Source organism: Petaurus breviceps, unplaced genomic scaffold (assembly GCF_028583685.1).
Source record: "Petaurus breviceps papuanus isolate PSGF00001 unplaced genomic scaffold, PetGlider_PUasm1.0 90681, whole genome shotgun sequence".
Lineage (NCBI taxonomy): Eukaryota > Metazoa > Chordata > Mammalia > Diprotodontia > Petauridae > Petaurus > Petaurus breviceps.
In genome coordinates, this window is record NW_027187307.1 from 6,017,916 (window position 1) to 6,043,957 (window position 26,042).

The following is a 26,042-nucleotide window of genomic DNA, read 5'->3' on the forward strand; positions in this document are numbered from 1 at the left end:
GTTTGAATCCTACTTCCCATACTGGCTGTGTGACCATGGGCTAATCTTTCCATCTGAGAGATGCACCTAGGTTTCCACCTGTATAATATAAAATAGGGATAATAATTCTTGCAGTGCCTACTTCTGGGGGGTCCAAATGTTCAAATGCTAATTGCTTTGAACATTTTAAAGCGCTAGTTGAAACCTCTCCATCCCCACCCCCAATAAAAGGGGAAAATGCGTGTCATGGAACAGTAATCACATATGAAGCCTTTATGGGGATGGGGATGAGATGTGTGATTTCATCAGTATAGAAAGCTCCAGGTGTGGAGACTTCTTCCACCCACATCGCTCAGCAAGGTGTCTGTAACTGGTCTTGGAGAGTTGCCTACGGAACTGAGAGGTTCTGTGATGCCTGTGGCCACACAACTGGTGTGGATCAAAGCTAGGACTTGAATCCAGATCTGAATCCCAAGGTTGTAGAATGGCCACTTCTTGGGGTGCAGGTCTTCAAATGGTGGAGGGGGGATGTAATGACTGGGCCAATTGGGGCAGAATGGAACTTCTCTCTTGAGAGTATCTCATTAGCTGCCTGAGTGATTTATTGAATGTTGAAGAGAGTGGCAGCCCTCCTTCTAATAGTGCAGTGCATTTTCACATAGTGAATAGATTTTCTCACTTATCTTCCCAGCAACCATGTGGCATAAGCAAGGGCAGATAAGTCAGACAAACTGCTTTTCAAGGTGTACACAAAGGCTCCAAGTGCAGTGATAGTTTGGCAACAGAATGAGGCCTGCACCTTAGGCCCCTTGATGCCCAGCCAGTTTTCTCTCCCCTGGACTTTTGGCCTTTATGGGCATTCTCGGTTTTTTCATGGTCTTCAGAAGAGGGGTATGATTAGGCAATCCAGGGCTCTCTTAGTAAATACATTTATTATTCTGCTAACCACCCACATTGTGTAGAGTGGGCCACAAGTAAAAAAGGCTTATAAGGATATTGGAGCATTTTTCTCATGAGTGACTGGAAGAACCAATTTTGGTTCCCCAACTTGAAAGCTATGAAAAATCTGAAGAGGGTTGATAGCAAAGCAATAAGACATCAGAAAGCATTGAAAAATGGGACATCTGGAGAAAGGTTAAAGGAATTGGAATCATTTAGCCTGGAGGATGGAAGGCTGAGAAATGATTTCATAAGTTTTTGAGGCTGGAAAGGGTTATTTGCAGGAGGAGGAAGAGGAGGGGAACATTTTGGCAGAGGACAGAGAGAAAGGCAATTATCCAGGCTCAAAGGAGAAGGAATTTAAGTCAAGGAAGACCATAAGATCTGAATGACCACACACAGAATGCATGGAAAGGATAGACGTGGGTCTTGGACACTAATCTAACAGGAAGAGAGTCAGCTCCAATTGAAAGGACGCAGAGTGCAGCCAGCAGTACAGGGCCTTCTATGCTAGAGACTTACAGTAATTATTTGTTGAATGAAGGCTTGAAGCAGGTGCTAGACTAGCAGATGGACTATAGAGGGAGACTGTGATCTACCCCCTGGAAGTGTTTGTAGAAAAATGGGCACATTGAATGGGGAGTGACTGAACACATCATGGAGTAGGTATGTAATGGATTGTTACTGAGCCACAAGGAACTACAAATGAGGAATTCAGAGAAATGGAGGGAGACTCATGGCAATACAGAGAAGAATGTAGAGAATGACCTCACAATTCAGAAGTGAAGAGACACTCAAATGAAGGCCAGGTGCCATCTAATCGTCACGATCAGCCTGGGCCCCAGGCAAAATGCAATGGACCTTCCTCCTTTCCTGGGCCAGGCAGGGGACTCTAAGTACAGAATGTTGTGTACGCTTTTACTGAACAGCTATTCTTTGTCAAAAGCAGGAAAATTTATCACGTGTGACTCCTGGTGGAGGGGAAGGGCTTCAGGAAAGTGCAATTGATTTTGATCAGCTGGAGTGGCCAGAGGTGGGCCCCAGGTGGATGAATGGCCTTGAGTCCAGGCCATATGACAAATCCTTGAAGGAACTGGGCATGTTCAGCCTGGAGAAGACTCAAGGGAGACATATCTCTCTTCAAATACTGCTGTGTGTAAGAGGAATTCGACATCACCTCTGTCTCAAGAAGACAAAACTAATAGAAATGAGTACAATGTACAAAGAGACTGGATTAGGTTTGAATTGTCTTTCCATGATCACATGTGGGGTTTTCTTGGCAAAGATACTGGAATGGTTTGTCATTGTCTTCTCCAGCTCATTTTACAAATGAGGAAACTGAGGCAAACAGGAGGAAGTGACTTGCCCAGGGTCACACAGCTACTATGTAGCTGAGGCTGGATTTGAACTTAGGTCTTCCCAAATCTAGGCCCTATGCTATCCACCCACCATGGTGCCACCTAGCTGCCCTTAGGTTTGCCAAGAAGAAAATTTCCTCACATCAGAGCTATCTCCAAATGGAATAGGCTGCTTCAGGAGGTTCTTGTATAGAGGCTGGATGACTGCTTGTCTTCTCTATTATAGACGTGTTCTACTTGGATATGGGTTGGACCAGGTGGTCACTGAGGGCCCTTCCAAACTGAGCATTCTGTGATTCTCTTTCTGATTCTGTAACAGCTTTGAGGTCCATGGTGAGGGGGTAACATCGTATATTGGAATGGCTGCTAGATTTGGAACTAGAAAACTGACTTTTCCATTATTAGCTTTCCTTTTTATTGATTATGTGCTAGAATAAATTCTTCACCTCAGTTTCCTTCCCTGTAAAATTGGGATACTCACAGCACCTATATCCTAGTGTTGTTGAGGGGATCAAATGAGACACTAATTGTAAAGCACTTAGCACAGTGCTTGAAACGTAGTAATTGTTTAGTATCTCCTTCCTTCCTTTCCTCCCTCCTTCCCTCCCTTTCTCCTTCCTTCCTCCCTTCCTCCCTTCCTTCCTTCCTTCCTTCCTTCCTTCCTTCCTTCCTTCCTTCCTGCCTCCCTTCCTACCTTCCTTCCTTCCTTCCTGTCTGCCTGCCTTCCTGCCTTTCTTCCTTTGATTTTCTTCTACCTGACTTTTCCTGTCCAACACCTCGTCTTTTGAAGCTGGTAATTAGTATAAAATGCTAAATACTAAAATTTTTTACTGACTACTCTCATATGCTCTTAACTGTTTTCAGATCTATTTCTAATGTTTTAAAGAAGCCAAAACTTTTTTTCTCCCCCCAGAAATAAAAAGCATATACTCACAGGCCAACAGAAGCTAATGATTTCTCTATCAAGAATTGGGGAGGGATGGGGCGACTAGGTGGTGCAGTGAATAGAGCACCAGCCCTGGAGTCAGGAGGACCTGAGTTCAAATCCAGCCTCAGACATTTAACATACACAAAAAAAACCTAGCCACGTGACCTTGGGCAAGTCACTTAACCCCAAATGCCCTCCAAAAAGCAAAAAAAAGAAATAGAATTGGGGATGGAATAACAGAAAGTTGGGGAATGGTCCTATGAGCTCCTTCCTTATCTGATGTAATTTTTACCCAGAAGGAATCTCAGTGGTATCATTCATAGGCTGTGTAGTGGGTTCCATTTATTCAAAGGTATGATCTGGGGGAAAATTCTAGAGCAGGGATTCTGACAAACCTGTGAATACCTTCTCAGAATAAATTTTATTTAATGTATGAAATAAAGTACAATGAATGACAAAGGAAATAATATCAAAATACAGTTATAAAAGTTTAAAAAAAATTCAGAGCCTGAGTTAAGAACTCTAGAGCATGTAATATATTTTTATTTTTACTTCCTGACTAGCAAGAATCAATTTTCTCACTCGTGTTCAGTAGTTACATCTTTTCACACAATCGGAATGTATGCAGTCATTTCTTGCTTCAAGTAGGCTATGGCATTTTCTTCCCTGTCTCTAGATATCTCAATCTTGGACATTGTGAACATTTCTGACCTCGTTAGTTCTAACTTTTTGTGGTATCTAATTTTCTCTAATGCTTCTTTGAAACTTTTGACCGTGTATGGGGATCGAAAAGTGTATCATCAGTATAGAATTTGCTAAGTGTTCGACAGTTTTTTAAGACTTAGTTGCCATTAGTCTTTATCAGTCAGTTTCTTGAAGGTTTTTTTTCATTGCTTGGAGTCTCTTTTAATCTGTCTCCTTTGCCATTGCAGAACTCAGAATATATTATCACATACTATGAGTCTTGGACTCTTCCCCTGAAACATGTTTTATTTCATCTCCCCAGTGCATTTATTATATGGTATTGTAGTTATGGGCGTCATTGTTCTAGGGATATGAAATTCTCAATTCAAGGGTCTGGAAGAAGTAGACATTTCTACTGAGTTTCAAAAATAACTGGAATTGTCAGTGCCTGACTGCTAGAGACCATAGTAGGGTGCTGATTGCAGTCCTAAATAGGGTTGAGATGTTTGTAGCGGGGCCGAGTGAAAGCCCTTCTTGGAGCAGAGGGTTTGAATGGCTGTCTGAAATTGCCTTCATACTCTCTTTGGCCCTACCTCAAGACCCCTTCTAGAATCTGGAACCACTTACAGGCTCTTTCCTGTCTAAACACCTAAAGGATATCTGACAGCCCCCAAAGATTTTCTAACCTGCAGTATGCCTTTGGAAAAGCTGGGAGCTCTCAAGACCTCCCTAGGGTTTTCTGGTACAATTCAGACACTCAGCAGCACCCCCTACTCATTGTGCCTTTGCTCATGTGAGCACTTGGTCATGTAGAAAAGAGAATTGTCTCCTCCCTATCCATAACCTGGCTGAACAGCATGGATATGTGAGGAGACAGCAGGCCTTTCCTTGGGAGTGAGATCCTTTTCACAGACCCTGGGGTCTCAATGAATCCTAGACAACCTGGCTTCCTTAATGGCTCAGCTCAGAGGTCAAGACATCGTCCTCATGATGTCATCGCTCCTCTTCGAAAATGAAGGATAATAACAGATGCCACCTTTCCTGTGTTAGATTTTTCCTGATCCCCATCATTCCCAGTCCTAGTTTTTGGTGCTCACTCCTTTCCTTTGTGTACATTTGGAGTGGTTTGCCACTTCCTTCTCCAGTTCATTTTAAAGATGAGGAAACTGAGGCAGAGTGAAGTGACTTGGCCAGGGTCACACAGCTAGTAAGTATCTGAGGCCAGATTTGAACTCAAGTCTTCCTGACTCCAGGTCTAGCACTCTTTCCACTGTGGCACCACCTAACTGCCCCTACCCCACCCCTACCCCCACTAAAATGGGAACCCCCTGAGGGCAGGAGCTAGTTTTCCCTTTAGCCAAATAGCTGCAGTGTGGCACAGTAGATGGAGTGCTGGCCTCAGAACCAAGGTAGAACTAGACTCAAGGCTTCCCTCTGACACATGTAGGCTGTGTGACCCTTGCCAAATCTCAACCTCTCAGGGTTCTAGACAGCTCCAGCGAAGGTGCTGATCTGCACCAGCAGATGGAGATTCCTCACCTGGAAGTTCCTCTCTCAGTGCCTATCTCCAACATCTAACTCAATGTATTGTACATAACAGGGTCTTAATATCATTTTAGGAAGGACATTGATAAACTAGAAAGCATTCCTAGGGGAGCACTTGGGATTGTGAAGGACCTCAGAGTCATGGCATACAGCAATCATGGCTAGCATATAGAGCCTTATAGTTTGCAAAGTACTTTACAAACATTATACCATCTGATCCTCAAGGAATCCTGGGACAGCTAGCTGGCGCTGCAGCGGATAGAGTGCTGTGCCTAGAATTAAAAGCCTCCAACACTTCCCAGCTGTGTGACCCTGGCCAAGTCACCTAAACCTGTTTGCCTCAGTTTCCTCATCTGTAAAGTGAGATAGAGGAGGAAATGGCAAACCCCTTCAGTATCTCTGCCAAGAAAACCCCACATGAGGTCATCAAGAGTCAGACATAATTGTACAATAACAAGTAGTGTAAATAGAATTTTCTCCATCTCAGGATGTCCACTGAGGAAGCCACTACATCCTCAGGCAGCCATTCCATTTTTGGACCTTTTTCCTGGCATCCAGCTTAAACTTCTCTCCTCCCATGACTGCCCCTGGTTCTGCCTTCTGTGGCCCAATCCCTTCTCTGTAGGGCAGCCCTCCAAATACTTGCAGACAGTTATGGAGACGTTCTGAAATCCTTCAACTGAATCTCTTGTGCAAAGGCTTGGTAGATGGGGAATCCAGGGCTTGGAGTAAGGTGCTTGTGGCTTTGAAACTTGCCCCTGGCCCTTACTAGCTCTCTTAGCTTTGCTTTCTTGGTCTAGGAAGCCAATCATCACTATAACATCCGAGCTCCCAGATTGTTGTTAAGATCAAAGGAGATAATTTATGGATCAAATGTAAATGGTTGTGCAAACTCTAAAGTGCATTGAGACTGTCCATTGGTATTATTGGCATCTGGCATGCACCTGAGGCCTTTCACCATCCTGATTGCCATTCTGGGTCCATGAGCTTATATCTCAGTGTTAAATTAGATTAAACACGTAGAGAGCTAGATAGCTATGTTTCAATATGATTGGTTGCCTTTATAAGCCCATATATTTTACTTGATGCATTTTAAAAGCATTTTTATGAGAAGGGATCCCTCGCCTTCGTCAGAATGCCAAGATGGTTGGGCATGAGAACTCCTACCCTAGCTATCTCTAAGTTATCATGGCTTTCCTAAAATGTGGTACACAGAATAGAACACAGTACCCCACATATAGTCTGACCAGGGCAAAGGACTGCAAGACCTTCTCATTCCTAGAAGCTTCCTCCATCTCTCCTCTCTCTCTCTCTCTCTCTCTCTCTCTCTCTCTCTCTCTCTCTCTCTCTCTCTCTCTCTCTCTCTCTCTCTCTCGCTTTTTGGGGATTAAGTGACTTGCCCAAGGTCACATAGCTAAGTAAGTGTGAAGTATCTGAGGCCAAATTTGAACTCAGGTCTTCCTGACTCCAGGGCTGGTGCTCTATTCATTGCACTACCTAGCCGCCCCATAAAAGTGAAGCCCTCCACCTTTTCATTCTATCCTGCATTGTATTAACTTTTGGGTCAGCCATATCACATCATTAAGTCATCTCTAAAACCCTTGGATCTTCTTTAAAAATGTTTTCTTGATGCTAATTATCTTTACCCATACTCATTTCAACCTCCCCCTGCCCCTCCCCTGAAGGAACCTTCCCTTGTGACCAAGAAAAAACACCCCAAACCAGTCACACCTTAGACTGTATCCAATATTCCATCCTGGTAGTCCCCCACCTGTCTGCCTTGAATGGGGAGACATGCTTCACGATCTGTTCCTTTCAATCCTCTTAGCGACATTGTTTTAAGCATTGAGCATATTGTTCTCTTGGTCCTGTTTATTTTGCTCTGAATTCCTCATATTTATCATTTTTACAGCATAATAATATTTCATTGTACTCATGTCACAGCTTTTTTTCTCCCCATTTTCTCCCTGTTTTCCAATGCATGTTGCTTGTCGCTGCTACCGAGAGTGTTGCTGGGTGGGGTGGCTAGGTGGCACAGTTAATAGAGCACTGGCCCTGGAGTCAGGAGGACCTGGGTTCAAATCAGACCTCAGACACTTAACACACAAAAAAAACTAGCCATGTGACCTTGGGCAAGTCACTTAACCCCAATTGCCCTACCTTCCCCCCTCCAAAAACAAAGTGTTGCTGGGAATATTTGCTATCGATTGGCCCTTAGTTTGGGGTTTTGTCTCCTTGGAGGTAAATGCCCAATAGTGGGATCCCTGGGTCAGTGTGTATGGACAGTCTAGTCATTTTTCTTTCTTAATTCCAGATTGGTCTCTAGAACTTTTAAACCATGTCACAGTTCACCCAGCAGTGCCTTAGTTTGCCTGCCTGTTTTCCCATTGGTGCCTCCGATGACTCAATGTGCTAGGTGAATTTGACTTTGGGATTTGAAGCATGATCCTTGTGGTCACATAGAGTTTGCAGCACTCTTGGGAAATGTTCACATCTTCTGACCATGTGCTCCATATACTCTTGTTAATTCTTTGGGTATTTTGCAAGTCAGACTTTTGTTCAATAATATCTGATACACATATTTTTTTCCACTCAACTTTTGTCATCTTTATCTTCATTGATTTTATTTGTAAACTGTTTACATTTTATGGCATCAACAGTATACTTTTATCTGTTACACCCTCCCCTACCCCAGGGTCAATGCAGAATTCTCCATTTTTGCCCTCATTGCTTGTTCTTTTGTAATCAGTTGGGGGTTTTTTTCTTCTGGGGGCTGAAGGGATGTATATATTGTGACTTTTTTGGTATCATGGAAATTTATTTTGTATTCATTGCAATTGCCAGTTAAATGTTGTATCCTTTTGTAAAAACGATGTGCATGGGGGGGGGGGAGAACTTGAGAAACCCAGAGCAAAAATGGGCCAAGGCCTTTTGATTTCAAGGCTGGCACCTTGCCTTCAAAATGACAAATTGTCAAAGTGTTCAGGTCAAGAGGTAGCATGGCAGAGCAGAGAGATTTTTAGACCCAGGATGCCTTGGGGTGGGATTCTTCCTCTGCCCCTATCTGTCTAATGAAAAAAGAAGTCACAGAATTTGTCTCTAAGCTCTATGACTGATTGACCAAATTAGAGGAGCTGCAACCTGGGTGGGACACACACTGAAGAACTTAGGGTGATAATAAGGATAGTGGTGATAATAGCTAGCACATACAAAGTTCCTACTATGTGCCAGCCATCTTGCTAAGTGCTTTACAAGAATTATCTCATTTGATCCTGACAACAGCCCTAAGAGGCAGCCCCTGTTTTTATACTCATTATATGGATGAGGAAACTGCCCCAAACTGTGGTTAAGTGTCTGAGGCCACATTTGTACTCAAAGGTTTGGACTCTGCTACCTCAGGAAGGGCATTGGCTCCAGCCTGATGATTCTGTCTAGTGATGGAGGCCCCAGCAGTGCTCCCTGCCACCCTCACTCGCTGGGACCAAGCAGTCAGGCAAAAGACGTCAAGGACATCACAATCCTAGATTTTGCACTGGAAGAAACATTGATTAAGTACCCTACTATGTGCCAGGCACTGTGATAAACGCTGTAGCTATGATCTCATTTGATTCTCACAATAGCCCTGTTATTATCATCCTCATTCTACAGTCGAGGAAACCAAGGCAAACAGAGGTTAAGTGACTTGCCCAGAGTCATGCAGTTAATAAGTATCTGACACTGAATTTAAATTCAAGTCCTTTTGACTCCAGGCTCAGAACTCTGTGCAGTGAGTGTAGCACCACCACCTGCCTCCCATCTAGTCATATATTCTCACTGAACACATGAGGAAACTGAGGCTCTGAGAGGTGACAGCATAGATTTTGAACCAGAAGGGCCCTTTGAAGTCACCTAGTCCCACCTACTTTGTTTCACCCATGAGGAAGTTGAGGCCCAGGGAGGACCAAAGTCTCACAGATAACAAATGTCAGGGGCAAGATTTGAACTCAGGTCCTTGAACTCCCAATCTATTGCTCCTTCCTCTGGATGACCCTGATGCCCCAAAGACCAGTAGCTATAAATGTCCTTCAGATTACTTTGGGGGCACATCATAGCACCATTCCTGGTTTTTTGTTATCTGGGTTTTTTCCAGTCATTCATCATTCCTTCTTTGAAGTATCGTGAAAAACAATCCCTTGTTGCTTTTCCAAAGTCTGGCCCCTGGAGCAGAGATCTCTTCTGTGTGGATTTGTTCTGCTCTGCTCCCTCTCCTCAGCTTCCTCCTCCCAAGCCCACTTCTGGTCCATTGTGGGAGTACACTGTGGCCCACGTCCATTGAGGTCAGTTGCAGTGGGTTCACTGACACCTGTTGTCTAAACTTGTGGACAGAGAAACCCAGGCTCCCCTTTCGGGTCTGCAAATGAAAAGGGAAGGAAATGCAAAACAATCTTTTTGTTAAATTATCTTAAAAAGATTATTAAGCATGGAAGATCCATCCTGAAACACTCAAAGATGGCACAAATTAGGTCAGCCTTTATTAGTATTATTCCTCTGTGGATATAAAAAAACAACTTAGTCCTTATTAAAAGAAACAAAAAAAATCCTTATCTTTTGTGATTTGTGCTTCAGTCATCATCATCATCATAGTGAAATTCATATTGCACTTACTATGTGCTCTGGCACACATTGTGCTAAGTGGGTTTGATTTTTTGTTTTTGTTTTTAACAAATATTATCTGATTTAATCCTTACAACAACCCTGGGAAGTAGGTGCTATTACTGTTTCCATTTTAAAGATGAGAAACTGAGGCAGGTGGCAATGAAGTGGTTTACTCTGTCACACACCAGGAAGTATCTGACAGCAGATTTGAACTCAGGTCTTCCTGATCCCAGGCCCAGTGCTCACTGCCCCAGAAAACTCATTTTAGTTTTTCACAGTCATATTAGTTGTTTCCTAATACATTTTAATATTAAGTTAAATAATTTATTTAAAGCATTATATTAAACATGCATTTTTTAGTGAGGGGAGTGGATTATCTCCAGTGATAAAAAATCAGCAACTACAGTGTAACCCCTGACCTTAGAGCCTGCCTGGCAGCTCTGGAATGTGAAGGGACTTTCCCTGGGTCACTCGGCCAGTGTGTAGCAGAGACAAACAGCTTGACCCCAGGGCTCCTAAAGTCAGAGACCCCCTGTCATCAGACATCAATACAACTGATTAAACTTGCTCAGTGCCTATTTACAATTCAGTTAGTTAATTGTGGTGTAAAACTATAGGAACTGTCTTTACAGTCACTCCCTCCCTTTGTTCATCCCTTCATGCCAGGTACTTCACTTGGTCACAAGCAGTATGGGCCTTCTTCTTCTGGTTTTGTCACTTTTTTTTTCATTTTTCAAATGCTCTATTAACTTCTGATTTACATCATTCATTTCTGTCAGATTTTGAGTTACAAATTTTCTCCCTATAAATTTTCTCCTACCCATTGCCCCAAAATAGCAGTCCCAGGATATCCCCTCCTCCAATCTGCTCTCTCCCATATTTGTTCCCATACCCCTTTAGACTTCTCCAGTAGGGCATGGTGGATCTCTATGCCCCAGTGCCTGTATATTTTATTTCCTAATTACATGTAAAATAGTATTAATAATGGTATTTATATATTTTTAAACATTTGATTTTAAAACTTTGAATTAAAGATTAATTCCCTTCCTCTCTTGTCACCCACCCTTACTGGGAAGATAAGCAGTTCAGTATAGGTTGTACATGTGTGGCTAATGCAAAAGTAACATAGTAGATATATTGTAAAAGACTAACTATATTTCCCTCCCTCCTACCCCACATCCCACTTGTTCTGTTCTCTACTTTGATCCCGTCCCTTTTCAAAAGTGGATACTTCCAACTTCCCTCCCTCCCAGCCTGCCCTCCCTTCCATCATCCCCTCTCTGATCCACTTCTCCCCCTACTCTGCTGTAGGGTGAGATACCCAATTTAGTGTGTATTTCATTCCCTCCCCAAGCCAAATTCAATGAGAATAAGGTTGATGACCCATTCCCTTTTGCCTTCCTGTTCTTCCCCTCCATTGTAACCATTTTCCCTTGCCTCTTCTATATGAGATAGTTTACCCCATTCTGTCTCTCCCCATCTCCTCTCATTATATTCCTCTCACCTCTTAATTTCATCTTTTAAGTATCATCCCTTCCTGTTAAATTGGTACTGTGCCCACTATGTATACCTGTACACATATATATACACATTCACATATGTATTCATATGCCCATATACCCTCATATACACACACATATATATTTTTATTCCCTTCAACTATTTTCATACTGACAAAAGTTTCATCAGCTACAATTATTGTTTTTCCATGTAGGAATGTTAATAGTTCAACTTTAATAAGTTCCTTATGATTTCTTTTCCCTGTTTACCTTCTCATGCTTCTCTTGCTTCTTGTATCTGAATGTCAAATTTTCTATTCAACTCTGTTTTTTTCAGCAAGAATGCTTGAAAGTCCTCTATTCCACTGAATGACCATATTTTCCCCTGAAACATGATACTCAGTTTTGCTGGGTAGGTGATTCTTGGTTTTAATCCCAGATCCTTTGACCTCTGGAATATCACATTCCAAGCCCTTCGATCCCTCAGTGTAGTAGATCTCAGTGCCAGATCCTTGGTTATCCTGATTGTGTTTCCACAATATTCAAATTGTTTCTTCCTGGCTGCTTGTAATATTCTCTCCTTGATCTGGGAATTCCAGAACCTGGCTATAATATTCCTAGGAGTTTTCTTTTTGGGGTCTTTTGCAGGAGGTGGTCAGTGGATTCTTTCAACCTCTATTTTGCCCTCTGGTTCTAAAACATCAGGGCAGTTTTCCTTGAGAACTTCCTGGAGGATGATTTCTAGGTTCTTACTTTGATCATGGCTTTCAGGTAGTCCAATCATTTTAAAATTATCTCTCCTGGATCTATTTTCCAGGTCAGTGGTTTTTCCCATGAGATATTTTACATTGCCTTCTATTCTTTCATTTGTTTGGATCTGTTTAACAGCATCTTGATTTCTCATAAAGTCATTAGCTTCCATTTGCTCCAATCTAATTCTGAAGCAATGATTCTCCTCAGTGAGCTTTTGAGATTCTTTTTCCATCTAGCAAATTTGGCTTTTTAAGGCATTCTTCTCTTCATTGCCTTTGTGAACCTCTTTTGCCATTTGAGTTAGTCTATTTTTTAAGGTGTTATTTTCCTCAGTCAGGCTGTTGAATCTCATTTCATAATTTTCTTGCATCATTCTCATTTGTCTTCCCAATTTTTCCTCCACTTCTCTTATCTGCTTCTTAAGGTCCTCTATGGCCTGTAACCAGCTCGCATTTTCCTTTGAAGCTTTTGGTGCAGGAGTTCTGACTTCACTGTCTTCCTCCTGTTCCATGCTTTGCTCCTTTTTGTCCCCAAAATAGGAGTGTAATGTTGGATTCTTATGTCTGCTTTGTTTCCTTTGCCTGGTCATGTTGCCCCTCAGTCACTTGACCCCTGGGCTTTTTTCCACAGTAGGACTCTGCCACCAGACAGGGGAGCTTTTGTCCCAAACGCTGGGGTTTTCTCAGCTGCCAGAGGTATTAGATGGGTGCCCTCTCTGAGGTCTCCACACGCTCTGTCAAGCTGGACACATACCCCAGGACCTCCACCCTAGACTGCAATCCAGATCCAAGCAGGTTAAAGCAAGAGCGATTACCCCTCATACTGGTGCTTGGTCCCCCTACACTTTGCAGGCCAGGAGCTGAAGCTGCCACGTGGTGCTGGCTGGCTGTGCCTGTGTCTCAGCGGTTTCTCACCCTGGGGGCAAAAGCCACACACTTCCACTTACTGGGTCCCAAAGTCCAGACTGCACTGACCTCTGACTTTGTCCTTCGCATCTATATGTTGATAATTCTGGAAATGGCCATAGCTGCTGCTGATCTGGAGTCCCTGTGGCCAGCGGCTGGTCAGGCCTGGGGCTAAAGCCTCGGGGTGGGGCTGGGCTCCGTTCCCAGAGCACTGTGCTGGCCGATTCCTGCCAGCCTGCCGGGCTGTCCTCAGTGGGAGTTTAGCTCCTCTGGGTCATTTTGTGAGTTCTACAGCTCCAAAGTTTGTTCAGAGACCCCATTTTACATTGATTGGGGAAGGTGGAAGCCAGAGCAGATCCAAGGTTGTGCTTCTAGTCTGCCATCTTGACTCTGCCCCCCCCCCCACTTTGTTTTTTTTCATGGAAGCAATTAATCAATGAGCATTGGTGAAATGCCTGCTATGTGCCATGGCCTGGGATAGAAGTATAAAGAGTGAAGCATTCCTCATTCACAAGGAACTTATCATATCTAATAATTTAATTTCAGAAAGGTCCTTTCAAATCTCTTTATATTTCCTCTACTTGGGCATATTTGTATTAGGGTCTTAGAGCAGGAAGGGATCTCACAGGCCATTGAGTCCAAACCTTCGCTTTCTACATAAGGAAACTGAGGCCGACAGAGGGTAAGTGACTTGTCCAGGGTTATACAGCTAGTAGGTATCTAAGGTAGGGTTTGAATTCAGGTCCTCCTGACTCCAGATCCAGCATTCTATCCACTGGGCCACCTTCCTTCCTAATGATTATTCTGTGTCCTGACCTTGGCTTCATAATCACCACATTGTTAAATATTTAGGTTGCCTCCAATTTTGCTTTTTTTTTTTTGCAATGACATTTAATGCCCTTTATATTACTTTAGGATGATTGATTAATTTATGCAGATTTTCTGTTGGAATCTCTCTGAAGATGATGGCTGTTTGGTCTTTAAGACCAACCCTTTTTCTGTTCCTTGGAGACTTGCTCTGTTCTCTCTCTCTCTTCTCCAAATTTATCTTGTTCTGTCTGATCCTGAGTTCTTGCAGGTCCCGCCTGTTTGAAAAGTTTGAAAAGCCTGGAGAACAGGCCTGGGGATGGACTGCATATCTCTCATCTGAGAACCCATTGGAGGCTCGCCATCACCCACAGCAGCTCTCAAGGCCCATGTACTGAAAGGGTTACGTCCACGTAGGTAAAGAGTGGACACTTGCCAATGGAATCACAGCTCCTTGCAGCATTGTAGTGACTATGAGCCTACTGCAAGTGTGGCTCGAATCAATGGGATGTTGTTAAGAAAGTCCTTTGGTCTTCTTAGAGGGAGGACAGCCATCAACTGTGAGCTCTCTTTGGGGAAAGAAGACATGGCATTCACCCCTTTGTTAACAAATCAACCCTAGTTGGAGTGGTTGATTTTCCTGAGGAAAAGCACAGGATGAGAGATGGCTTTTGCGACTTTACCAGTTTGATAGCTTGTTGATTTCCAAAGGGGACCAATGTCAATAACTTCCTCTGGGTAGAAGGAGCTAATTGATTTTGCTGCCACCTTTGAGTAGAAGCAAACCACCAGTTTCCTGTCGCTCACTCACCATGGCATCGAGGCATGTATTTGTTTAGCATTTGCAAATCCCAAACAAATTATGTTAGTTTCCCATTGCTTTATTACTCCTAATGGCTTATTTCTACAAACTGTTCAGCCCTGTGGAACAGACTGGATGAGTAATGTTGTCTGTGGGTGCAGACTCAAGCAGAATGCTTCTCTTAACATAGCTGCCACCAATATTTTGAACTCCCCATGGGTTCAGGATATCACGCAAGGCTCTATGGGGCTTGCATCATTGGGGGCAAACATATTCTCTGCTTTCAAGAAGTTGAACGTCTAATGGCGAGCTAAGATGGACAAGGGGTAGCTAGATGGCACTATAGTACATAGAGCCCTGGGCCTATAGTCAAGAAGAATCCTGTCCTTGAGTTCAAATCCAGCCTCACACACTTTGTAGCTGTGTGACCCTGGACAAGTCACTTCACCCTGTTTGCTTCAGTTTCCCCATATGTCAGATAAACTGGAGAAAGAAATGGCAAACTGCTCTCTGCCAAGAAAACCCCAAATGGGGTCATGCAGAGTCAGTCACCACTGAAAAGACTAAACAACAATAAAAAGATGAATTAGTACATATATGAATATGAACATGAATGAGTCAAAAACCTGTGATTTCATCAATGTAGGCGGCCCTTCTACCAGTTCAGATTGCCACCCAGTCATAACTGAGAGTTTTAGGGAGTAGCTTGAGACTCAGTGACTTACTACTAGTCACATAACTAGTAGGTATCCAACGGAAGATTCGAATTCAGATTGCTCTCACTATAAAGCCAGCACTCTCTGTACTGTACCACTCACATCTAAATTGAATAGAATACTTGACCAGGTTGGCAAGAGTATGAAGATAGCTCACCTTTTCCCCACAGTATCATCTCTGAGATCAAATGTGGAAAGTTCTCCATTCTAGGAAATGAAGAGTTTGTAGGGTCAGAGCTTTAGAGCCAGGAAGGAGCCTTTAGGGCATCAAGTCTAGTACTTTCTGCCCTCATTTTGCAGATGAGGAAAATGATACCCAGAGAAATTGACTAGCCTAGGTTCACACAGCTGGAGTAGCATTTGAACACACATCTTCCAGACACCAAGCCTAGTACCCTATCCACTGCACTATACTGTTTCTAAGGGAACAAAAACTTCCATCCTGGACCTTAATTGGGATCATGTTTGAGGAACGCTGCAAAGTTAGGCTTGTTGGTTCCTTAATGTAATTCTCTTTCCCAAACCTTATGGCTGCTCATGTCCCTTTTTACAGTCAATTCCAGGTGGCTAATGTGCCAGGAGAGAGTAAGACAAAGATGGGAAATGTCTGGGGATTCCAAATGGAATGAGAGTCAGAAACGTCCAGGCTTCAAGACTTGGATCTTTTACTTGGTGCTTGGGTCACCTTGGACAGGCCATTTCCCTCTCTGGGCTTCACTTCTCTGTCCTGTAAAATGAGAGGATTGGGTTTGATGGCCTCCAACCCAGAATCCTGTCTTGTGATTTTGCCCAATAGCTACAACTTCCTTGCCTGCCAAGCTTTTTACTAAGCTATTCAACGGGTAGGCCAATGTATTGCTTGACATTTCATCTCCTTTCTTTTCTCTGAGATGTTAATGAGCAACAGAATGGCAGACAGAACAGAAGGGAGAGCAGCAGCAGGCTACAGAATCGACACACTTCCATAAACTAGGCATAGTCCTGGATACTTGGTGTTGGCCGAACTTTGATGGAAGAAAACTGGGGTTTTGGGGGAGGAAAAGAGAGGGCAGAGATTGATGTTCTATGTCTATTGATGACCATTAGAGACATTAATGAAATCAAGAATAATAATGCAGATAACTAACTTTTATTAACCACTTACCATGTGCCCACAGCCCTGGGAGGTAGGTGCTATTATGATCCCCATTTTACAGATGAGGAAACTGAAGCAGAAAGAGGTTAAGTGTCTCTTAAGTGTCCCTAAGTCACACGGATAGTGTGTATCTGAGGCCAGATTTGAACTTGGATCTTCCTGACTCCAGACTAGGGGCTCTAGGGACTATGTACAGGGGGAAGGCAAATCATAGGATTTGATGCAAATTTCCTCTCCCTTCCTCTCTCCCAACTGCAAACAGCACCCAGCCTCTCCTACCTTGGTTCCCAGGGCACAGCTGTTTCCTGGTTCTCCTTGTGCCTCTCTGATGGATTTGCCTCAGTCTCCTTTGGTGGCTCCCCCCATGCATCTCCCCAGGGGCAGTAGGTGGCACAATAGATTGAGTACTGGCCCTTGAGTCAGGAACTTGGGAATTCAAATCTGGCCTGAGGCCTCTGTCTGTCATCTGTGTTCTCTGCTCTCAGTCATCCATTCGAGGTTCAGTGGTCCCCTGGACTCTGATGACTCCCGTGTTTGCTTCTCCTGCCCTTCGGTTCTGAATCACCAGCTGCTTGCTGGCTTTCTCCTCCCGGATCGCCTAAGGGTGATGCCTCAATATGTCCAAAACAGAACCCGTTGCCTCCGCCATCAAATTCGACCTCCTCCAACCCGTCAGCCAGAGTCATCGTACACTTCATTCTCCATAATAGCCCCTATCTAATCAATGGCCAAATAGTATCTACTTCCCCTCCACTTCATCTCTTCGATTAAGTTCCTCCTTTCAGCTCCTGTAGTTTGGTCCCTTCTCCCCTTTCGCCTCTAGTTAGAATCATTGTCTGATTGGTCTCCTTCATTCTAGCCTCTCCCTTCTCCAATCCATTCTCCATATGGATCTTAAAAGTTTTTCTAAAGGAAGGTCTATGGGTATCTTTCCCCAGATTAAAAATATACAAACAAACCTCCCTTCAGCATTTTTTCATGGCCTAGGCAGCACTGAAGGGATCCAGAGTGGAAAAAGTTTGAGAAGAGCTGGCCTAGAGGATGAGTTATGAACGGGCATATGAGAGGCACAGTCAATACACAATTTGTCTCCTCCCTGCCTTTCCAGCCTTCATTCCTATCCCTTCCCTTTGTGAATTCTGTCTTCTGAACCTAGACTCTTCAAGCTCCACTCTCAACTTGATACTTCATTTCCTACCTCTGCACATTTGCCCAGGCCTTTTCCCACATGTGGACCAGAAGAAGGCCCATCTTCATCTCTGTGGCTTATGATCATTAACTTCTTCTAAGTCCCGGGTCCTATGCTCCTTCCTCCATGGAACCTTCCCTGATTTCACAATGCCCTTTTCTCAGTTAATGTCCTCTTCTTCCTCAATTTACCTTGCATTTACTTATCTGGAACCATGTTGGATCCTGCTAGTATAATATGTACCCACTGAGGTCAGGAGCTATTTTATCTTTGCCTCCTTTCTCTTCCTGCAAACATTCCCGCACATAGTTATTGTTAAATTGAATTGAAACACACAACCAAGGATAATAAGGCAGTAATGGCAGCTTACATTTGTATACAGCAGTATCCCCAGGTTTACCAAAGTATTTTCTTTCCACAGTCCCATGAGGTAATACTTATTAGCGTCCTTTTTGTATAGATTTGAAAATAGAATGGTCGGTGACTACCCATGGTCCCACAGCTGACAGAGAATCATGGGTATCAGCTCTAGGTCCAGCTCTCCTTTCTAGCTTCAGAGTGTACAAAGGCCTTCTTTACCACACCCCTGAGGGTGGGGGAGGGACTCTAGTATAGGTGTTAATTACTATCCCTGTTTTACGGGTGAGGATACTGGGCTTAGAGATTGAGGTGACTTGCCTACAGTCACCTAGTCTATGGCAGTCAGGTGTGTCATACAGAACATCGGAAGAGAACGTCTGAGCTAGGAATCTCCAGATACACTTAGTGATGCCAAGAAGACATCGGGGAAGGGGAGGAAGGCAGCTTTTGGGAAACCGAACTGCAAAATTGGTGGGGGAGGGGCGCGGCTAGTCCAACACGAGTCAGTCAGTGCTGTGTTTCCACCAAAAAAGCATTTGAGATGGCCTGAGAAAGAGTTATGTAGTGAGAATGAGAGGCACCATATGGATACTCAGCCACATGGTGTGCTAGTGTCTTGAGATTTAAGGCCCAGAGAAAGGGAGGCCTCCAGCCTGGGAGTAGAACCTCTGTGAAGGATTGATAGGAAAATGAGAAGAACCCTCACATGGGAAGAGAGGGCCTGCAGGGATTATGGTCTACATCAAGCAAATGACAGGTCTCTCAGAGACCAAGAGAGACCACTTTCAAACACAGACCAAGTCGAAGTTAGCAAGCAATTGAAATTAGTTGTGTATTATGCTCATTTATACAGAGAAAGTGAAAATGGAAGCTTAGTGGACATAAGGGTGATAGTTCATTCATCAAAAAAGGAAATGGTACATGCCCCCTATTTTCTGATTTATCTGCAAGCAACAATGGAATGCGTGGGCTGGAGGAGAAGCCTTCTTAGGGCACTGCTGTTTCAAGATCTATGAGCCTATAGATTCCTTGGCTAAAGCCCTCCTCTCATAGCTGTCTGCCCAGCAGCCTAGCTGAGTGTGGAGAGGCTCACTGCTAGAAGGAAGGCTGGGAAGGCAAGTAGCCCATGAAGCAGAGAAGGAACACAGGAGTGGCAGGCTTGTGCTGGGGTGTCCGGGAAATATCTTTGCCACTCCGTCACAGTCCCCACTGTCACAGTGACGGTAATGGCGGGCTGGATGGCACTAAGACAATCTGCAGACATTCACTTAGCTGTTGAGATCCTTAATGTCATGTATCTGTCTGTTGCCCAGTGAGAGACACTCCTTCCCCCTCTCTGCCTCTCAGAGTCCAAGCCTGATGTGCCACCTCTCCTGTGAAGCCTCCCTTGCTTCGCACCCATCAGTTAGGTAGTGTCCTCTCCTGCCTCAGTTTATCTTGTCTTTACTTATCCGTAGCTGTATTATATCTCCAAGGTATAGATACCCAATCAGTTTTATACTGATAGATAGATACCCTATCCAGCTCAGAATTCCCATCTTCCTTAGCTTCTCTAGTGGCTCGTATCACTGTGCCTGACCTACTCCCCAGGCTTCCCGAGAATTCACTTGTCTGATGTGTTCAGTGGGCAGCTAGGTGGTGCAGTGGAGAGAGAACTGGGCCTGGAGTCTGGAAGGCCTGAGTTCAAATTCGGACCCAGACATTAACTAGTTGGGTGACCCTAGACAAGTCACTTCACCTTGTTTGCCCCAGTTTCCTCATCTCTAAAATGAGCTGGAGGGGGAATGGCAAATCTCTCTAGTATCTTTGTGAAGAAAATCCTTAATGGGGTCATGAAGAGTTAGGAATGACTGAACAACAGTGTAGCTCATAGGTTTTATGTACCTCTAAGTCTATGATATTTAAATATGAATACAGAGTGCAGATTAAATGTATTAGTTGACATGGAAAGTACTATGTATTAGTACAGTGGCGAGAAGCAGTGGATTTGAAGTCAGAGGATCTGGGTTCAAATCCCAGCTCTGTCACTTAGTACCTATATAACTTCTGGCAAGTCACTTTCCCTCTGTGGGCCTCAGTTTCCCCTTCTGTAAAATGAGAGAGTTGGTGTCAGTGACCTTGAAGGGCTTTTCCGGCCCTGAATCAAGGGTCATATACAGGTAGGGCTTGCAGTGCTAAGCGATCAGTCTCCAGGGCCTGCTGAGCAACTTTGGATGGTAATTTCATGGCATTGCCAAGTTTTCCATCAAGTGCTTAAAGGGCCAGGACAAGACAGAATGAGAGATGAGAATAGGCCTGCTGATTCATGAACCTGGGATTCCCTGAGACTTGGAAGGAGAAGGAAAGAATGTGGGAAAGACAAGAAAATGTGCTGGGTACGCAGGTGGAAGAAACATTCTCAAGGTTTTCTTGCAGGGAGTCAAGGGAGACAAAGCAATGAAATAGTAAGATTGCATTTCCTCCAAATCTGCATATTCTGCAGCCCTTAAGCCATTACCTGCAGCCAAGGAGTTCCAATAAAAGTGATTTAAAAACTCATTCTGCCTGCCTCCAGATGCCAACCCCTTGGGGTTGCCACCACGCATTATTAAATATGGGCTTGATGGTTTCAATCCCCTTCCTGATGTCTGATTCAGCTCTTCTCTAGGCGGCCCCTTCTGTGTGGAACTGACAAGGGGCTGCTAATGGCTGGATCACTTGTTTTCCTGCACCTTCCCCTCGTTTGTCATTTCAACTGTTTCTTTTCATCTGTTTCCTTCCTCTTGCTCCCTGGATCACTTTTGTCGCTTTCTTCAGGTCTCTCCTCCCTGCTATTTACTTTTCTTTGCTTCTCTCTCTGAAAATGCTTGAGCTTCTACAGAAACCTCATTAAGATCCCCAAGCCATGGCCTCAGTGCCACTTGGGGAAAGCCCTCTGCTCAGAAGGATGAGATTGCGCAACAATGTCGAAGGGCTTTTGTCTTCAGAGACAGGAAAGGGAAGAGCTCCCCCTTTCTCAGCCTTCATCTGACTTTTGAACGTGAGAGGATCACAGTGGAGCGTGTCCATTAGAGGAAGCCGGTGGCAGTCAACAGCCTCGGATTGTTGACATAACAATGACATATTGGCTCCTGAAACCTTTTGGCAGCACGTTAGTGCCCTGAACATGTTGTCAGCACCATTGGCCACCATCTTTATATTTATTTCCCTTGTCTGCTCTTTCCTTTATTCCCTCTGTGTTGCTTCCATTCTTTCCTCTTCCTCCTTCCATCTTCTAAAATAGTGCAGTTGTGCTCATTGAGGAAGTAAAACCATCACTGAAGAGAAGAGACAGGAAAAGCAGCTGAATTGGACCAGGTATGCGTAGAGGAGAGCCATGCTGAAAGTGACCCAATTATGAGGATGTCGAGGGATCAATTCACAAGGTTTCTAGAACAAGGCAAGATTCCATAGGCACGGAACAAATTTTGTACCTTATTAAAACTAAAAAAATTTACGGAGAGAGCATCTGTAAGTCACATCCTATTTGCCTACTTTCCCTACTATATAAAGTATTTTATGAGACTTATCCACATATACATTGAGGGAGTCCTCAATGAGGGTATTAACAGGAAATGGGCAGCCTTTCTCAAGGAATGTTCTAGAGTAAACCACATTTTTATTCTTACACAATTGAAGTAAAGATATGGAGGATGTTCTGTCTTCTCACCTCTGACTCTTAGAATTCCTCATTTCCCTCAATGCTCAACCCAAGTGCTGCCTCCTACATGAAGCTTTTCCTGATTGCCTCAGCTGAAAGTGTCCCATATTTTGTATTTACTTATGTAAGGACATCTTCCTCCATCTAATGCAAGTAAGCTACTTGAGGCTAGCTGGTACAGTGGATAGATTGCTAGGCCTAGAGCCAGGAAGATCCAAGTACAAATCCAGCCTCAGAAATTTACTAGCTGGGGCGGACAGGTGGCTCAGTGAGTAAGAGCACCGGCTCCAGTGTCGGGATGACCTGGGGATCAAATTCGGGTTCAGACACTTAGCACCCACCCAGAAACACCTGGCCGTGTAACCTTGAGCAAGTTACTTAACCCCAATTGCTAAAAAAAAAAACCAAACAAATTTACTAGTTGTGTGATCCTGGATAAGTCACTTCCCCTCTGCGTGCCTCAGTTTCCTCAGCTGTAAAATGGGGATCATAAAAGCACCTCCCTCCCAAGGTTGTCATAGTGATCAAATGAGATATTTGTAAAATGCTTAGCACAGTGTGTGGTGCATAATAGGTGCTTAATAAATGTTTATTCCCTTCCTTTCCTCTTCTTTGTATTCTCATCACCTAGCATAGTGCCTTACATTTCTTAAACAGGCAGGTGTTTAATAAATGCTTGTTGATTGATTGAGAATACAAGATCCCACCATGCTTATTATTTTGTTGGACATTTAATTTTTTTTTTGCTTTGGTAGAATAAAATAAGCTTGAAAGACTTTCTTCCAGCAAGGTGACTCCTATCAATATTTGAAAAATTTTCAAGATTCCTTGAAAGATATAACAAAGAGGGGGGGGGGGAGGTACAGCTAGGTGGCGCAGTGAATAGAGCACCGGCCCTGAAGTCAGGAGGACTTGAGTTCAAATATGACTCAGACACTTAACACACACACACACACACACACACACAAACTAGTCGTGTGACCTTGGGCAAGTCACTTAACCCTAATTGCCCTACCTTCCCCCTATAAAAAACAAACAAAAAAAGATATAACAATGGAAATAACATTGTCCAGTGACTCTCTGCTCAGAAACAGCACCAAATGGGGACATTTGCTCTTCAAAGGTATTTGCCATAATGATAGAAGATATCCAGTACAGGGTCCAGGTTGAAGAGGAATTCCCTATGGAAGATGAAGGCACATATGTGGATTCCATTGTGCTGGTTGTATTAAACCCTAGAACATTTCAAAGCCTTCTGGAAGGGATTTATGACTATTCCAAAGAGTCTGGCCTAACCATCCACCTAGGAAAAACACAAGTGGATGAAAAATGTCTGTTGTTAGATGATGACAAATATGAAAATGAGCCTCAAAGAGAAAACAATGTGGGAGTGAGTAGACTGCATCATATAAAAGAACAAGTTTCTGAATGGAAGTAAAGGATGTCTTCAGGTCAACTTTTGTCACATTTTGTCACACATGAGAGGAGAAAAGCTACTCTATCCTAGGGTGTTCTACTTTCTCTTCTTTCCCTTAAATGTATTCATAAAGTAAAAGAAAGTAGGGACCTGTGGTTAACTTTGATGAAGAGCATCGTATGATGGAGATAATGATAGAATAAGAGTCAGGGGACTAGGACTCCAGAGTGCCACAAACCTCACTCCAGCCTTAGTTTTCTCATCTGTAACATAGAGTTGGGTTGTCTATCCTGCATAGGATGGGGAGGCATGAGTGGCTTGTTATCTGCTGGTCTGTGACCTAGATCAAGCCAAACCTATGTGTGGGGCCATTTTAAGAGCTTGTAAGTTGCCTCGTGAGTCTGGGTGAATTTTAATTAGGGTAAACAGGAAGATTGATAGGCACTGTACTTCCACATCAGGGTTTATGCCTTCATGTTTCTATGTTCTTAACAATGATTTTCCGTTCCTAAAGGAAGGCAACCAAACCAAGAGGAGAGAGCAACAAATTAGCTCATTTGGGGCCTCCTAAGCAATTCTGGATAAAAATGCCAGTGGACTCAGAGCTTGTAAATAAAAGTGGAGGCAGATCACAGGGCCATGCCCTTGGGGTGTCTTCTTTCCACTTGGTGTTCATCTTTGCCAGCTTGGCCGTTCATCTGTGTTGATCAGATTGGTCAGGGGTTGACAGGTGGGTAGTGGTTAATAGCACAATCCCAGCCTACTTAGTGGAATTGTGCTGTTTGAGACTACTCATGAAATTGTTCAGCATTGTTTAGTAAGGCAATCAGAACCATGGAACTCGCTGATTTACTGTGGCCTCTGTCTTCCATGATGGTATCTGTATGGTATTAGCCAGGGATGGAGTACATGTTATAAACATTGTTCTCAGCCATCACAGAAGACCTCATATCATTCCTGAATACCAAATTCCTACTCGGTCTGTGGGTACAGTATTAGTGGTTATTATAGCCTACGTTATCATTTGAAACTACAAATTAATTTCCTTAATTCTTCCTTATGACTATGTACTATGAAATCTACCAATGTTTAGTATCCTAAGAGTCAGAAATAAAAGTACGAGTGAATTTTTTCCCATTTCCGTGAACTGGCTTAGCTGATCTTCCAGAGACTAATGAGTATGTCAGAGACCTGGGAGCCAGATAAATGTGGTTGTTTGGTTAGGGCTTAATTCTGGATTTATGCTGGCTTCTGGGAGGAGAGTAACAGTGAGAAAAAGGAGAAGGAAGAGGGAGAAAAAGAAGAAAAGAAAGAAGGAATAAAAGAAAAAGGGGAAAGAAAGAAGGAAGAAAAGGAAGGAAGGAAGGAAGAAAGAGGGAAAAGAAAGAAAGGAAGAAAGAAAGGGGGAAAGAAAGAAAGGAAGAAGGAAAGAAAGAAAGAAAGAAAGAAAGAAAGAAAGAAAGAAAGAAAGAAAGACAAAGAAAGGAAGGAAGGAAGGAAGGAAGGAAGGAAGGAAGGATGGATGGATGGATGGATGGATGGATGGATGGATGGATGCATGACTTGGGATTTGCCCTTAGAAATGGTATGGTGTGAAGGAGACAATTCTGCCCTAGGGGTCTGGAGGTTCAGACGTCAGGTCAGAGCACCACCACTGCTTAACAGCTCTGTCCATGCATGTCCTCTTAGGGCCTTGGTTTCCTTATTTGCAGGGTAAGCATGAGGTGTAGGCTTGGAGTGATTATGGTTTGTAATATTGCAAGGCATACCCACATCAATGAGATCCTTGCCTTTGGAGGACTGGTTTACAATGTGGGGTGAATATTACTGGCTCTGCTTACTTTACAGGAGAGTTGTGAGGATCAAATAAGATGCATGTGAAAGCCTCTGGAAAAATGCTAAAGCCATATGTCAATGTATGGGATTATCTTAGAAACTCACAAATAATGCCAATTGTGGATAAGGAAGAAAGCCACGAGACTCGATACTGTTCTCTTTGTGCAGAACTGATGCAAGGTTAAACTAGAAGTAAGCAAATACAAAGGGATGATTGGCACGTGCAGCTGACAGTTTTTCTTTGGACTTGTTTTTCAGAAAATGCAGTTTTGAGATATTCCCAGTGGCCAATCAAGGAATGCACTTCAGTTAATGAGCAGCTTCAGGAAATGCCTGTCCCAAGTGTGTCTACTTGGTGATTTTTGAGGTGAGGCAAGAATGCCCAGAGTGGTCAGTTTTCTTCTGCTAAGGCTGCTGGGAAATGGCCCCCAGGGCTGCCCATGTGGGGTTGGAGGCCATTCTCACTGGCAGCAGTGGTCACATGTGTTTGGGACATATTCTAGGGGGCAGCACTAAGAAAGTTCATTAGACTTTGAGCTCTGCCTTTCGGAGAGAGGCATGGGCATTTGCTTCTTTCTATGCCTGAGACAGATATTTACACATCCCATCAAGAAAGTGGTCTGCATGACATTGTTGACGTCATGGCCCCTTGTATTTTTCACAGAATTTCAGAGTGGGCAGAAAATTTAGCTTCCTTCTACTCTGACCCATACCTAGACACGAATGCCCATTTGCTGCCAATCTACCCGGGGGCATCCTGCATTTGCTTAAAGCCTGCCAGTGAAGGGGAACCCACTTCTTCAGCTTCCCCTTCCCTTCTGGCACTTAAGTATTGCAGAGTGGTCAGCCATTGCTTTGGGACTGTCTTTCTTATTC